Below are 13,816 nucleotides of genomic sequence, written 5' to 3' on the forward strand. Positions count from 1 at the left end.
AAATAGACTGCTAAAGTACATCCAAAATTAGAAAATTGGACAAATCTGCACAAAACCTTGGAATTCTAATAAAATTTGGGGGAATTAAACTTTTAGTGTTCCAAATTCAAAAAGGGGTGGCATTTGGCTTCTACATGGAATAGAGAATCAACAGAACAAAATTCATAACAAAGTGCTTCCAAACATGGATCGCGATCCAGATACCTTTTTGACATTTGGGACTAGTATTTGAACAGTGCATCCTTGATAACTAGTATTTGAACAGTGCATCCTTGATAACTAGTGGAACAACTTTGCCAAAAGGGACCATAGCAAAAAATTGCAAAAAGTTGGCCAAAACACCAAAATTTTGCCAGATAGCCAAAAACTACAAAGTAGATACAAAATTTTGCTTTTGGTTTGGCAAAAAATGATTCAAATTCAAAAATATTTGGGGAAGAGTGTCACCATAACAAGGATTATAAGTTGACCAAGTTTCATGGCAAAATGAGGTCAAACATAGATTGTGATCCATATACCTCATCATGATCCTGGGCTAAAAATTGGCAAGTGGATAACTGATACAATTTGAAACACTTTTCCCAAAAGAACCAATTGGCAAAACAATTTACAAAAGAGGTGAAAAAGGCCAAAAATAGCAGATAGGTGGAAACTGCAAGAACAAACTTGAGAAATCACTTTTGGCTGACAAAAACTAGTTCAAACCCAAAACCTTTGATGCCATAGCATCTAGTAAACATGCTGATCCTAATGATACCAAGGAAAGGCAATTTGGCTTCCCAACATGGATTGTGATCCATGTTCCTTTCTTGAAATCCTGAACAAGAACTTGACCAGTGAGGAGCCTGAACCATTTGAACAAAAGTTCCCAAAGCAAGGAAGTGAAAAGAAGTTCAGGAAGGGGTCAAAAGGGGCAAAATCAGTTCGGATAAAAAAGGGTCAACATAAGGGTAGGGTTTGACTTTTGTCCACCCTAAACAGACCCAAATTTTACAAAAAAACATAGACTTGAGATCATTAGACCAAGGTCTAGGTGTGGGATCAAAACCATCCCATTTTCCCACTGAGGTACATGGATCACGATCCATGTTCCTCTAAGACATACTGAAACCAAAATTGCACCACAACTAGAGATAGTCTCTAGGACCCTGGTGGTCTTTTCAAAATTGAAATTGGACTTAAGTTGTAGGTATTATAAGTAAAATTGTGAATTAAATGAAGGTTAGGGATAAAATATTGTCAACTATCACCTGCAAATATGTCTCCACTATGATGCAATGCACGACAAATCAATTGGCACCTCAGTCACCTTCGTGAGTATCTCAATTTGAGATATAGATTGCCCAAGCAATACCTCTTTGTGATCAATGACAAGGTTGTTTGTTCTACAAAAGAAGAGATTTCTTTGTGAGGACATTGCATTTTCACGATGCAATTTTGTAAAAGCTTGTAACTGATGTGAATTTGTCTCCTTTTAATAAAGATGTTGTTTTGAATCTCATCTTTGAGCATATTTATTCATTTTCAAGTTGTTTAAGATCATTTTTCGATCTTTTGATGCTATATCGTATGATTTTTGAAAAAATTAGAGTTTCAAGCTAATTTTAAGTGTTTTTAAAAAAGAGACCTTGGGTATATAAATCACTTCTAGGTTTTTAAACTTCATTTCTCACATTCACAAAACTCTATCCCTAAGCTCTCTTGCCATCTTCTTTGAGAACGAACCCATGGCAATGTCTTGTGATGCACTCTTCGCACGACTAGAAAAGATTGGCCTTGCAGATCAAACACATGAACTAGTCAGCATGTTCAAGTATATGATTGACCTGCAACCCATTGCCAACCTACATACAAAGGTGTTTCAAAACTTTGATTACATAGAGCAACAGATGGAAGAATATGCCAAAGTGTTTGAGGGACCCAACATAGCATGGTTGCCAGTGGATTTCCTTAAACACCTCTACGCAGCCAACAAAAACTTTCACTTTTACTTATTGAGGTTTTTCAAAGGGCTTACTGAATAGGACTCCGGGGCAAAAGATGAGGATGACCTCATAGACTTGGGCATGGGGTATATAGGCACCCAATTCATTGCTTGGACATGGTTCTTGTAATGGAAATGGCCTATGAACTTTGAGAATACCCCATGCGGTAGCAACATAACCGTTATACTTAATTAACTTGGTATGAAAAATACTTTTGCAAGAGAGAGAATTAGAGAACTTGACAATAGTTGAGGAACGGATTTATGTGGAGCAAATCCCCCTCCAATAGGCTTTTATATTATAGATTCTCCCATAAAGAGAGACTTGGTACAATACAATCTTTGTGTTCCTTGTGACCTAGGTGATGCAATGAAGATGGAAAGCTTCATGCATAACGAGCATAACATAAACTTTGTAAAAGCATTAACCATCCCCGGCCTCAATCCCAAGTCCTCAAACACCTATGAAGGTGGAGAGAGCTAGCTTAATCATTGGAGCATGGCTCTTGGTTCGATTTGCATTCCATAGCCAAGAGTGTTGGTGTAGGCTCTCAACTTCTCAACAAGCTTGTGTGTGGGAGAGTATACCCCTTAAGCTAGACCTGAAGTTTCTTGGGTCAACCCCCTATTTTTGCCCTTGCTGAAAGCTCATTAGCTCTCTCAAGCCTAGCTAATCACAAGGCTGGGTCATAACTAGCAATAGGGGTAGTCCTTGGACAAGTTTCCTCCTTTTCCCTTTGAGAGAGAGGACTTGATAAATGCTTAAACAATTAATTTAATTAGCTAAATCATTGGGCCCCTTTAGAGGTCAACCAATAGGCTTTAGGTACCCTATGAGGCACCATGGAGAGGAGCTTGACATGTATCCTTGTTGCTTCTTTAGACTAGGCTTGCCTTGTCTGAGAGTGTGTGTGTTCTCTCTCATGGTCCTACAAGTAGGGCTCACCCCCCCATGTGTAGGGATCCTAGTTGACTTTTGGAACACCTATAGCCCCTCAAGCACCTTAGTCATGAAGCACCTTAGAAACTTAGTGATTAAGCACCTCAAGCATGACAAGCACCTCAAGCACCTTAGTCAGCAAGCATGACCAGCACCTCAAGCTTGGGCCGGGGTTCCTACCTCAAGAATAGCCCTAGCTTGCCTAAGGTCTAAGGACTTTTAACACTAACCTTTGGAGATCTTTAATGAAGATAACCCTGAGGTCTTTAAGCTCCATTCTAGCATTGCTCTTTGACATACCATCTCTCATTTGGACCCTTTGACTTTGGCTCCGTGGTGAGATAGATCCATAAGCACATGTCTATATTATTCTAACCCTTGTTCCCGTTTATTCTCCCACATTGAATGACGAGTTTAATATGAGAAAATCATTTGGGTTGGTTAGATATTAGATTTTATGAAATTTTCTCTCTCTTGAAATCATAGTCGTCCTCGACTATGAGGTAGAAGAGATAAAGCCTTAGTCATTAGTCGATGTTTCTTAGTGGGTAGAGAATCCCTTTTTTCCTACATCATCATTCCAAGATGGATGACTAATCCATTTGGTGTTTGGGAGACGCTGCCGCAATCATGTCTGCTCTTTAGTCCATATCATAATTCCAAAGTAGAGTGACAATTTCTACTTGGTGTTTGAGAGACGTGAGCAACACAAATATGATTCTAAGCATGCATACTATTTAAATTTTTGCACCATAAAAAGAGAATTAGTCTTATAAGACAAAAACATTGATCATTTAAAAGAAACATTTACATTTTCTTACTCTAATGTAGCATTGTAAGCATTCACAAGGTTCATACTATCTTGAAGTTGTATTCCTTGCATCCAGATATCTAGCATCTTCAAAAGGATAATTTTGAACTTATTAAGATATTGTTGAGAAGAATATTACCATGCCATAGCAAATTTGTCCTCATGCAAAAGGATAGCTTCAGGTTGTAGCACCACTTCTTGATCTTTGATCTCTAGTGGGTCTTCAATAACTGGTTCTCTTGGTGGCTCTCCTTTGAAGGGCTTAAGTAGGCTCACATGAAAAGCATTGTGTATGAGCCAATGGTTGGGCAAATTGAGTTGATAAGCCATGTCCTTGATTGGCTTCAAGATTTGAAAAGGACCATAGTATCTTTTTGCTAGTTTAGCATAATAATTTTAGTGCCCCGTAGGATTTTTGCCTATCGTTTGCCTTAATCGAGCCTTGGGAAACTTGAGTAAGACCCAATCATTTTTTTTGAACGTTAAGGGCCTTCTGTGATTATTGGCAACAACCTTTTGCCTTTGTTGAGAGATGGATATAGCCTCCTTAATCTTTTGCAAAGATTCTTGTAGGTCATGGTTATACTCATCAACAACGAAGATCTTCTCATCTACTTTAAGTAGCAAGGGACTTTTAGGTCTTCCCTCTATGATCTCAAAAGGTTCCTTTCTTGTAGTAGTATGGATAGTATTATTGTACGCATACTCTACAAGGGGTAAGTACTTCTCCCATTGTGAGCGTTGATCTACTTCTATAACATAAGTCTTTAGTAGACTGAGAATCTTACGATTGGCTATCTCACTTTGGCCATTCGTTTGTAGGTGATGGGACGAAGAGAAATTCAATCTTGTACCTAGATTTTCAAAGAAAACTTTCCAAAAATTACTGGTCATTCTAGGATCTCTATCTGGCATGATGGATGTTGGCAATCTATGGTGTTTGAAAATTTGAGATATGAAGAGGGTTACCATTTGGTGTGCCTTAATAGTCTTTTTAATAGGAATAAAGTGTGCTTTCTTGCTAAACCTGTCGACTATTTTCCATATTCCTGTATTCCCATGGATAGACTTGGGTAATCCAAAGATTAAATCCATGGATATACTCTCCCATGGTGAATTAGGAATTGGCCATGGCTGAAGTAACCCAGGTTGCTTCCCTCTAAAATACTTGGTCTTTTGGCATACCACACATTTTGAAACATACTCTTGAATGTTGACTTTCATGGTAGGCCAATAGAAAGAGTAGAACACCATATTAGTGAATTTGAGAATTTTCCAATTCCCACTTTCAAAATGAGCTTAAGATTTGACTACATGGCCAAATCCTATCCAGTATTTTGAGAGCATGGCTCGGAAGACTGTTCATGTACTACTTTGTGGAAGTCTTTTCTCTTTAAAAATAGTTTGAGATTTGTCCATGTGGCCAAATCTTCAAGATATTGGTGATTTACAAATTGGCTCTAAAGTCTCAAACTCTCTAATATGGTGTTGTAGGTTGAATGCCTCTATGCCCCGCATAGGGAGGAGCATGGGATTCATACATGACTTTCTTACAAAGGGAGTGAGTAACTCATAACCTATTTCCATGGAGAAGATAGCCATCCTACAAGGTGAATGGTTCTTCTTTCTTCCCCAATACAAGTGCTGACATTATGTCTTTAAATTTAGGGTTAGTAGTGACGGGAGCAAAGCGAACCCCGAACCCCAACGGCCTCTAAAGCACCGGGGACCGAATGGCGCGCCTTGAGCCTGTCATGGTAAAGCAAACAGGGGGCACCACCTAGCTTGAGCGGCTAGGACGCAAACAACATACCACCATAACAAAGTTTTCATCCAGGAGAGATGGATGCTTGAGAGTAATGATGAAGAGGAAGAGGAATGAGATCAAGTGAGAGAGAGAGAGAGAGAGAGAGAGAGAGAGAGAGAGAGAGAGAGAGAGAGAGAGAGAGAGTGTATAGCGGCTTAGTACTTAGGTACCACAGAAGGATGGCGAAGCCGCACACCCTTCACACATACACAAGCTCACTCCAAACACAAGACTAGGTGGCGATTCCGCACACCTCACATGGGCAAAACATTGCAAGAAAACATACTCACAAAACCTCAAGCTTTATTTAGAGAATAAGGCGATGAAATGGGGAGCATAGGGTAGGGGAATGAGAAGGGAGAGCGTGGTAGAGCACATGGCGGATAGGTGGGAGTTGATGGCGAAGACTCGCACGAGGGTTATGGACATCATCCTTCATTTAATTTCCCTTCATCTTCCATAGCCCAAGGGTGTAGAGGTCATGCTCAAAACGAGCATGGTGATTGCGGTGATGGTGATGGTGTGTGTGTGTGTGTGTGCACTAGGCACACACAGTGCATAGTGTGTTCTTTGGTGATGTTGTGTGTGTCCTTAGTGTGATGGTGACCCCTCTTTATATAGGGGAGGAGGGGGGAGAAATTCTAGAATTTAGAAATGAAGAAATCATTACCTACATAGGCCATGTGACTGTGGGCCCCACTTGTCTGGCTGTGTGTATATGTGCCAGAACAGCAGTCTCATGAGAGAGAGACTAAGAGAGAGAGATGGATTGATGAGAAAAAATGAGAGGTGACATGGAGAATAAAGTAATTACAAGAGGGGAGAGAGGGGAGTGTGTTCAGAGGTGAATCTGTGTGCAGATGTGTGTGAACACAAGAAAAATCAGGTAACCACCGGGTGGAGATGGGTCTGTGGGCACCTTTTTCAGTGAAACTGAGTGTGTGTGAGTGTGGGGGAGGTTATTTAGCTACAAGACAAGAGACATGGCGCCCTTTAGAGAGAGAGGGGGGTATTTGGGTCATGGGATATGATAGGAGAGAGAAAGAGGGGGTGGGGTATACTATTTTGGAAGATAGGGTAAGTTGCATGTGAGTTAGGGTGCATTATTGGTGAGTTATAATGCATTATTGGTGAGAGGTGGGGTAGCTTGAGGGGAGAGAGAAAGGAGAAAGGACAAGGGGAAGAGAGAGGGGGTTGACCTTTTGAGTGGAGGAGAGGAAAAGGGACACACGGCGGGGCAACAGTGAAGAAAATGGAGGCAAGGTGGGGATGGGCTACCCCGCAGGCATGAGGTGGCCTATTTTACCTTTCTTATATATTTACATAATTATACTTTATTTTTTTCCAATGCCTTTTATCACTCCCTCCCTAAGAGGAGGTTTCCATGGGGTGGGGATGAGAGAAGAGGGGTATGGGAGCTTGGCTTGTGAAAAGCCCCCATCAGTAGCATACTCATCTATCATAGAAGATAGATAATTGTGAGTTGCTATAGACACTACATTGACTCTTGGTTGTCGTGAAAGTGCATCGGCCACTTGTTCGTGCTTACTAGCAATGTGAGCAATATGAAAATAAAATTGTGAAAGAAAATTTTTCACATCATTTGCTTGTCGGAAAGCTTGGTTTGCGTAATGAAGGACTTGAGACTTTGGTGGTCCATTTGCAAAATAAATGGAGTCCCCAATAGATAGTGCTTCCATGTGTCTAGGGCATGTAGAACAACTAAAAGCTCTGTTTCATATATGCCCAATACCGTTCATCCGTATTGAGCCTTTGGCTCTCATATGCTATGGCATGCCCTCCTTGAAGCAAGACTGCTCCAAGGCAATCACCACAAGCATCACATTGGACTTCAAATGGCTTTGAGAGATCCAGAAGAATAAGCAATGGTTGGGAGGTAAGCTTCTGTTTGAGCTTGTCAAAAGCATTTTGCTTTTAGTGGTCCATGAATACTTAACGTTTTTCTTTGTTAAGTCATGTAACGGTCCTGCTATTCGAGAGAATTTTTCTATGAAGCATCTATAGTATGCACACATACCAATAAATTTTTGTAGCTCATGTAGATTCCTTAGATTAGACCATGCCTTTATTACCTCTAACTTAGGTGGATCCATACGGATACCATCCTGAGAGATAATATGACCTAAGTATCGAATCTCTTGAAGGAAAAATTCACTCTTCTTTTGATTGATAAAAAGCTTGTTATCCCTTAAAGCTTGAAAAATCACTTGGAGATGTTGCTTGTGCTCCTCCAATGACTTGGAGTAGATGCCACTCCAATGAATTTGCGGTAGGGTCTAAAGATTTTCTCCATTAAATGATTGAACGTGGCTGGAGCATTTATCAAACCAAAAGGCATGACAAGATATTCATAGACTAAACGTTTTACGGAACACGGTCTTTAGGATATCTTCATTCACTATCCTTATTCCTCCATTATTTGATGATAGTCACTTTTTAGGTCACTCCTACTGAATTAGGTCAAACCTTGTAGGTTATCAAATAAATCTTCTACCCACAGTACGGAAAACCTTTTTTGATATTGATATGGTTTAGCACTCAATAGTACACACACATGCGGTATGTACCATCTTTCTTTTGCACTACAAATATCGGAGAACAAAAGGGAGAGGTGCGAAGACTCACCATGCCTTTGTCTACCAATTCTTGTACTTGCCTCATGATCTCCTCTTGTAGGCTGGGGAAACTCGATAACGAGGCTTGTTAGGCGGTGAGCTTCCTGGTAGGAGCTCAATTCAATGGTCATCATCCCCTGGTTTTGGAGGTAAGTCCATAGGGATATCATCGATAAACATCTTGGAATCCATTTAGAAAATAAGACAAGTTTAAATCTTCTTGATTCCTACCACTTTGTTTTGCACGATGGCCAATAGACCAACCTTAGCATGGACGGACACACCTTGAGTGCATGCATTGCGGCCCCACCTCTTGAACAACCGTCACAACACATGGTCCCTAGGGTCCAAAATGTTGTTCAAACAACACCATTACCACCTCCTATGTCAGGACCGCAACCCCCACATCCGAGAAACACTTATGTGAATCAAGTGGGTTGTGAGTCATCTATTGCTTCTATGGAGTGCAAGGATGAGTTAGACCCTAATGTTGCCTATGGGATTGATGCACTTAAAGAAAGTCCACAATACTACATGGAGGACTATTGGGGACAAGTCAAACCTGTCTATCAAGTAGCTGCTCTTGTGGCAAGAGGCCAAAATATCAATTTCACTGCCAAGAGACCACCTCTTCAATGCTACAAGTGTGGGGATCCACATCGTGTAGCCGAGTGTCCTATTAGACTACAAACCAATCAAGCGAGCACATCTACAATGCTGATACTCATGTGTAATCAATGTGGCATATATCATTTGATTGCCCAATGTCTTAATATCCAAATACGCCAAAGATCACGCCATTGAACTTAATTGAGGTTATCTAGGAGCCATCACAAAGTACACATGTGGTACCAGTAAATGTACTCACACAATCGATGCTCCAAAACCAAAATTATATCCTTGAATAAAGAGACACAACATCAATTCCCCAATCTCAAAAGAAGAAGAAAACACGAAGGAAGAGATCACAAAAAGCAGCGAAGTCAGACTCCAATTCCAAAGACCAACATAGGGACTAGTGATGACCCCATATATATGAATGATGCTAAAGAGGATTCTGATTCAGGTGAGATCATGGAGACTAAAACGACCATTAGAAAAGAAAAAAACAAGGAAGACCATCATGAGCCACAAATGGCCAGGACCCAAGGAACCCAAGAAGAAGATAGAAACTTACCTAAACTCTATAGAGGAGATCAAGCGAGTCAAGCAATTAATGAATCTGGCAGAAGAGACCCAAATGGATCTAGAGCCAGAACCTAGGTAGATCCAGATTACTGACATAATGTTCCCTATGCAAAACAACCTCACAAAGACCATAGACCACTAGCCATACCTACTGTCATCCAAGAAGAAAGTGACTTTAAGTCATTGGGAATGGGCGTACTCCCTTCTTGTTGGAGAGAATGTTTACAAAGGGATTACATGACCCTATCAAAGCAATGAAGATCCCATCTTCCCCATGTCAAGGGATTGAAGGCCAAAAAGGTGCCGTTAAATATTGCACAATGGATGGATTCATTTTTAGAAGTTAGAACCGCCATCATGTCTAAACTATATGGAGACCCTGAGCTATTCTTAGCTCTTTGAGCTTTCCTCAATGGAGAATTGAAGTTTGGGCTACCCCAATTTGCACAAATGGATGGAGCTAGGGAGGTGCCAATAGAGGAGGAACACTTAGATTCATGTTAACCCTCACGGCTCACGGACACCCCATCACCTACGACGGACGTGTATTATGTATTTGGTAGAGTCAGGTACCGGGCTTGTCGGACCAATAGGAAAAGGGTAAGAGTGATCGCCGATGAGAGGCGCACTCTAACTGGGACATTCAAGGGATTAGTTGGCTAAGCATGGGCGCCCAAGTGTGAATGGGGTGAGCTCATATAAAAGCCAACTAAACCTAAAATTCACTCATTCTCTCATTTGTGCAATAGAAGAGTGCTCTTGCTCCATCTCCATCTCCATCTTCTTCTTCTTCACCTCCTTGTGTGTGTGTGTATGTGAGAGAGAGAGAGAGAGAGAGAGGGAGAGTGTGTGTGCGATCTAGCATTACGAAGGCACGACGGCGGCGAAGCGGTTGAGCGCGGCACGACTGCAGCTTCTTCTTCATCGCGGCGAGGAATCCACCACGAAGGCGAGCGTAGAGCGGTGAGTGACACACCCTTTGCTCTCTTGAGCTTGCTAGATTAGTCTTGTTGTGTGCTTGGAGCCATTTGTGGCTTGCACACGGTGTATCGGCAAGTCCCTTGCTTCAACAGTGCGGCAAGGAGCGCACATTTTTGGCACCGCTACAGGGGAATTGCCCTGCACTAAGCCCAAGAGGCACTTTGTGCTTCTCCTATGAGTTGTTTGTAGTAGGAAAGAAGAGGAAGAGGAAGAGGAATGAGTTGTTTTTCTGTAAGTTGTTAATTTCTGTGTTGTCTGCAAGTTCTGTGATTTCTGCATAATGTTGTGTTTTCTGTTTGCACACAGTCTTTGCACAATTAGTAGTCGTTAGCTTGTTTGCAGTGAATGAATAAGTAGGAAGGCAGTTAGCAATTTCTGTTTGCACTCAGTCTGTACACAGTTTTCTGTCAAGGTTTGGCTACACACAGTCTTTGCACAGTAAGGTAGTGAGAGAGGAAGTAGGTGGACAGTTAGCTCACTGTCAGTAAGCAGTTAACAGGTTAGTTAGTGGTTAGCAGCACTGTTAGTAAGTAGATAAGGTAGTGAGCTGTCTGTGAGCTGTTGACTGGGAGGTTAGGTAGGTGACAGTGTGTGTGGCCAAGAAAGGGTCACCTAAACCGTGCGCGGTCATCGCAAAAAAAAAAAACCTAAAAAAAAAAATTAATTAAAAAAAAAACCAAAAATATTTAAGCGTGAGTGACTGGGGGGCTACACTAAAATTTTGATCGGGATCGGGATCATTTGCCCAAGCCCAAGCCCAAGCCCAGGCCCAGACCTCAGTCCTCAATCTTATGATATATACTAGACTCACTCTTATATATATACCCTACCCCCTCAAGAGGGCATGAGAGTATGTGGGGCAAGTCCTCCACTCTCCTCCCTTCTCTTCCCAGTTGCACCCTTAGACTTTCTAATTTGGGCCTAGTTTCCTACTAGAAATTGACGGTTTTAGGGATTCCGAGGGCATAAAGTGACCAAACGGAGGGCTGCAAAGCACGGCATGTCCCTCTGACCGAGACGCTCGTTTTGAGCTATCATACGTTCTATTCTATAGCTGGGTCAGAAAAAAAGGACCAAAAAATCAAAAAATAAATAAATAAGAAAAGACTTGGGTTGCAAAACACCCAAAATTACTAGGTGAGCAGCCTTCACGGGCCCTCACTGACACTTCTAGGGGATCCAAGTCATATGAACCTACGCTCTGGACGAGTGTTAGAGCACGAGCATATTGGTAGTGCCTCCATTTACGCGGGCACCCATTATTCCTCCACCCTAGGTTCTGGACCTTCGGCCGGGACTCAAGGTAGCGCGACCCAAGATCCTCATATCGCGTCTAGTGATTCTTCCTCTGACTACGAAGTCATGGAGGGGTATCCTACACCAAACCTTGATAGTTCAAGTCAAGACATGCATGCCATGGGCCCACGGCCCGGGTCCAGCATGTTTAGCCGCTTAAAAGAGACCCTTAGTAGAGCTACTCGCTCCGAACATGCGGTTAATGAAATAAATGAAGGGAGTGGGGAAGTAAATTCGTCATTCATGCCTAAAATGGACCCTATGCTTCTTGAGAGTGTGCATGTGAACGTTCCATCCACTGCACCTCCTGATCCTTTAGGACTATCTCCCTCTGAGGTTTTACTACCCGATGGTAGGAGTCTTGCCGAAGTACAAGAGATCGAACGCTATATGCAAGCAACAAGGGAGAGGGAAATTGAGAACCTACGAAGGCTAGAACAAAGTCGAGCCCTGAAAGCAAAGGCTTCTATGACAACAATCATGCCAGCCGAGCAACCGAGTGCTCCCAAGGTAGCAGTCACGGAGGGGCAAGCTATGGGGAGCAATAATGCTTCCACTTCAAGGGAAACCTCCAGCACGCCAGGCCTAGATGGGATATTCCTAAACAAAAATTGGGAGTATGACCTACAAGCAGAAGCTTTAACTGATCGGTACACAGGACACACCTATCATGTGGGTTGGTTAGATGTTCTACAATCCACATCGGGTGCTACTAGCATAGATGAGCAACAACAGAAAGTCTGTGATGTCCTCCATAGGATTGTCGAGTTAGAAAGACAGAACACAGGGATCAACATGCCTTCAACAGGCCTAATGAGATTCTTGGATACAGGAAAGGCCAACCAACCAACCCTATCACAAATGGAGACTCCCTCAGTGAGCCCCGTTGATCCTCCATATGTTGTTTCGCCAGGAGCCTCAGTACAATCTGAGCCCAGAAGTGGCAGCTTTACCTTCCCAGATCTAGGTCATCTTTCTCTTAATGACACTACGGCTACCATGCATATCCCAATGGTGAGCAAGACAAGAAGTACACCATGGAGTTCATTTGTTAACACTGCGTCGATGCCTAGTAGCAAAGTGCCCCCAACTATACCTACATGTATGTATCAATCATGTGCACCTGTCGTACCTCAGCCTCATGTAGCTCCTACACCTCTGATTATTCCAAGAGCTTACAATCCACAATGGAGTTATCCAAGCTCTTATACAAGTGGAGCCATGCCATTTCATAATAACATGCCATATCAGGCACCCCCTATGCCTAGGGCCACGCCTGTAAACTTTGGACCACCGTCTGGTACACCACCATACAAAATTTGGGACCCAAGAGCCGCGCGTATGCCAAGGCCAAGGCCAACTCCTATCTCACATGTGGTTCTAGGAGCACATACACCCATTATACCTGCTCAAATAGGAGATTTGGTAGCATTTGCTCAAACTATCGGTCGCTCTATTGCGGAAAACATGCCTAGTGCATCTGATAGAGAGCCTAGGAGCAAGGCAGTTCAAGTAGCTAAGCTCACACAGAAATTCAGTGGAGACGGAGATGTTAGAAAGCATATGGAAGTCTTTGAACATGTGTGCGATTCCTTGGAAGAGCACAATGAGCTACATAAGTGTAAGGCTTTGAGTTTGACCATAAGCGGAAAGGCTGGAGATTGGTATAGAACCTTAAGAGTAGAAGAGAAAACAATCTACTCTACTCTTAGGAGACTGTTCTTAAAAGAATACATACGAGAGGGAGTACTTTGGGGTGTAGCCTCTCAGCTCTAGAAAGCCCAACGAGAAGAAGGTGAATCCGTGAGAGACTTCATTAGTCGCCTAAAGAATTTGAATTCTCGATGCAATCCAAACGAGCGATTCAACAACAACCAATTGCTCGATAGATTCATTAGGGGACTACGACATGAAAGTATTTATAATGGCCTAGTCATTAGAGGTATCACTACTTGGGAAGCAGTCACCATGAATGCAATCCAATTGGAGGATAATTTAATGATTGCAGGAGAAAGAGTGTCTGCCGAGCCGAAGTCTAGTAGCTCGCAAGCATCAGGGCATGAGCCAATGAAGATAAAGCCAATCGTGAAAGAGCAAAGGATATCTGAGATGACTTTGGTAGATCTCACAAAGGCCATCCAAGAAAGCCTTAGGGGTAATCGTGCTCCACAAA

The sequence above is a fragment of the Adiantum capillus-veneris genome, chromosome 19 (genome assembly GCF_014529385.1).
Source record: "Adiantum capillus-veneris isolate H3 chromosome 19, ASM1452938v2, whole genome shotgun sequence".
In the NCBI taxonomy this organism is placed as follows: Eukaryota; Viridiplantae; Streptophyta; class Polypodiopsida; order Polypodiales; family Pteridaceae; genus Adiantum; species Adiantum capillus-veneris.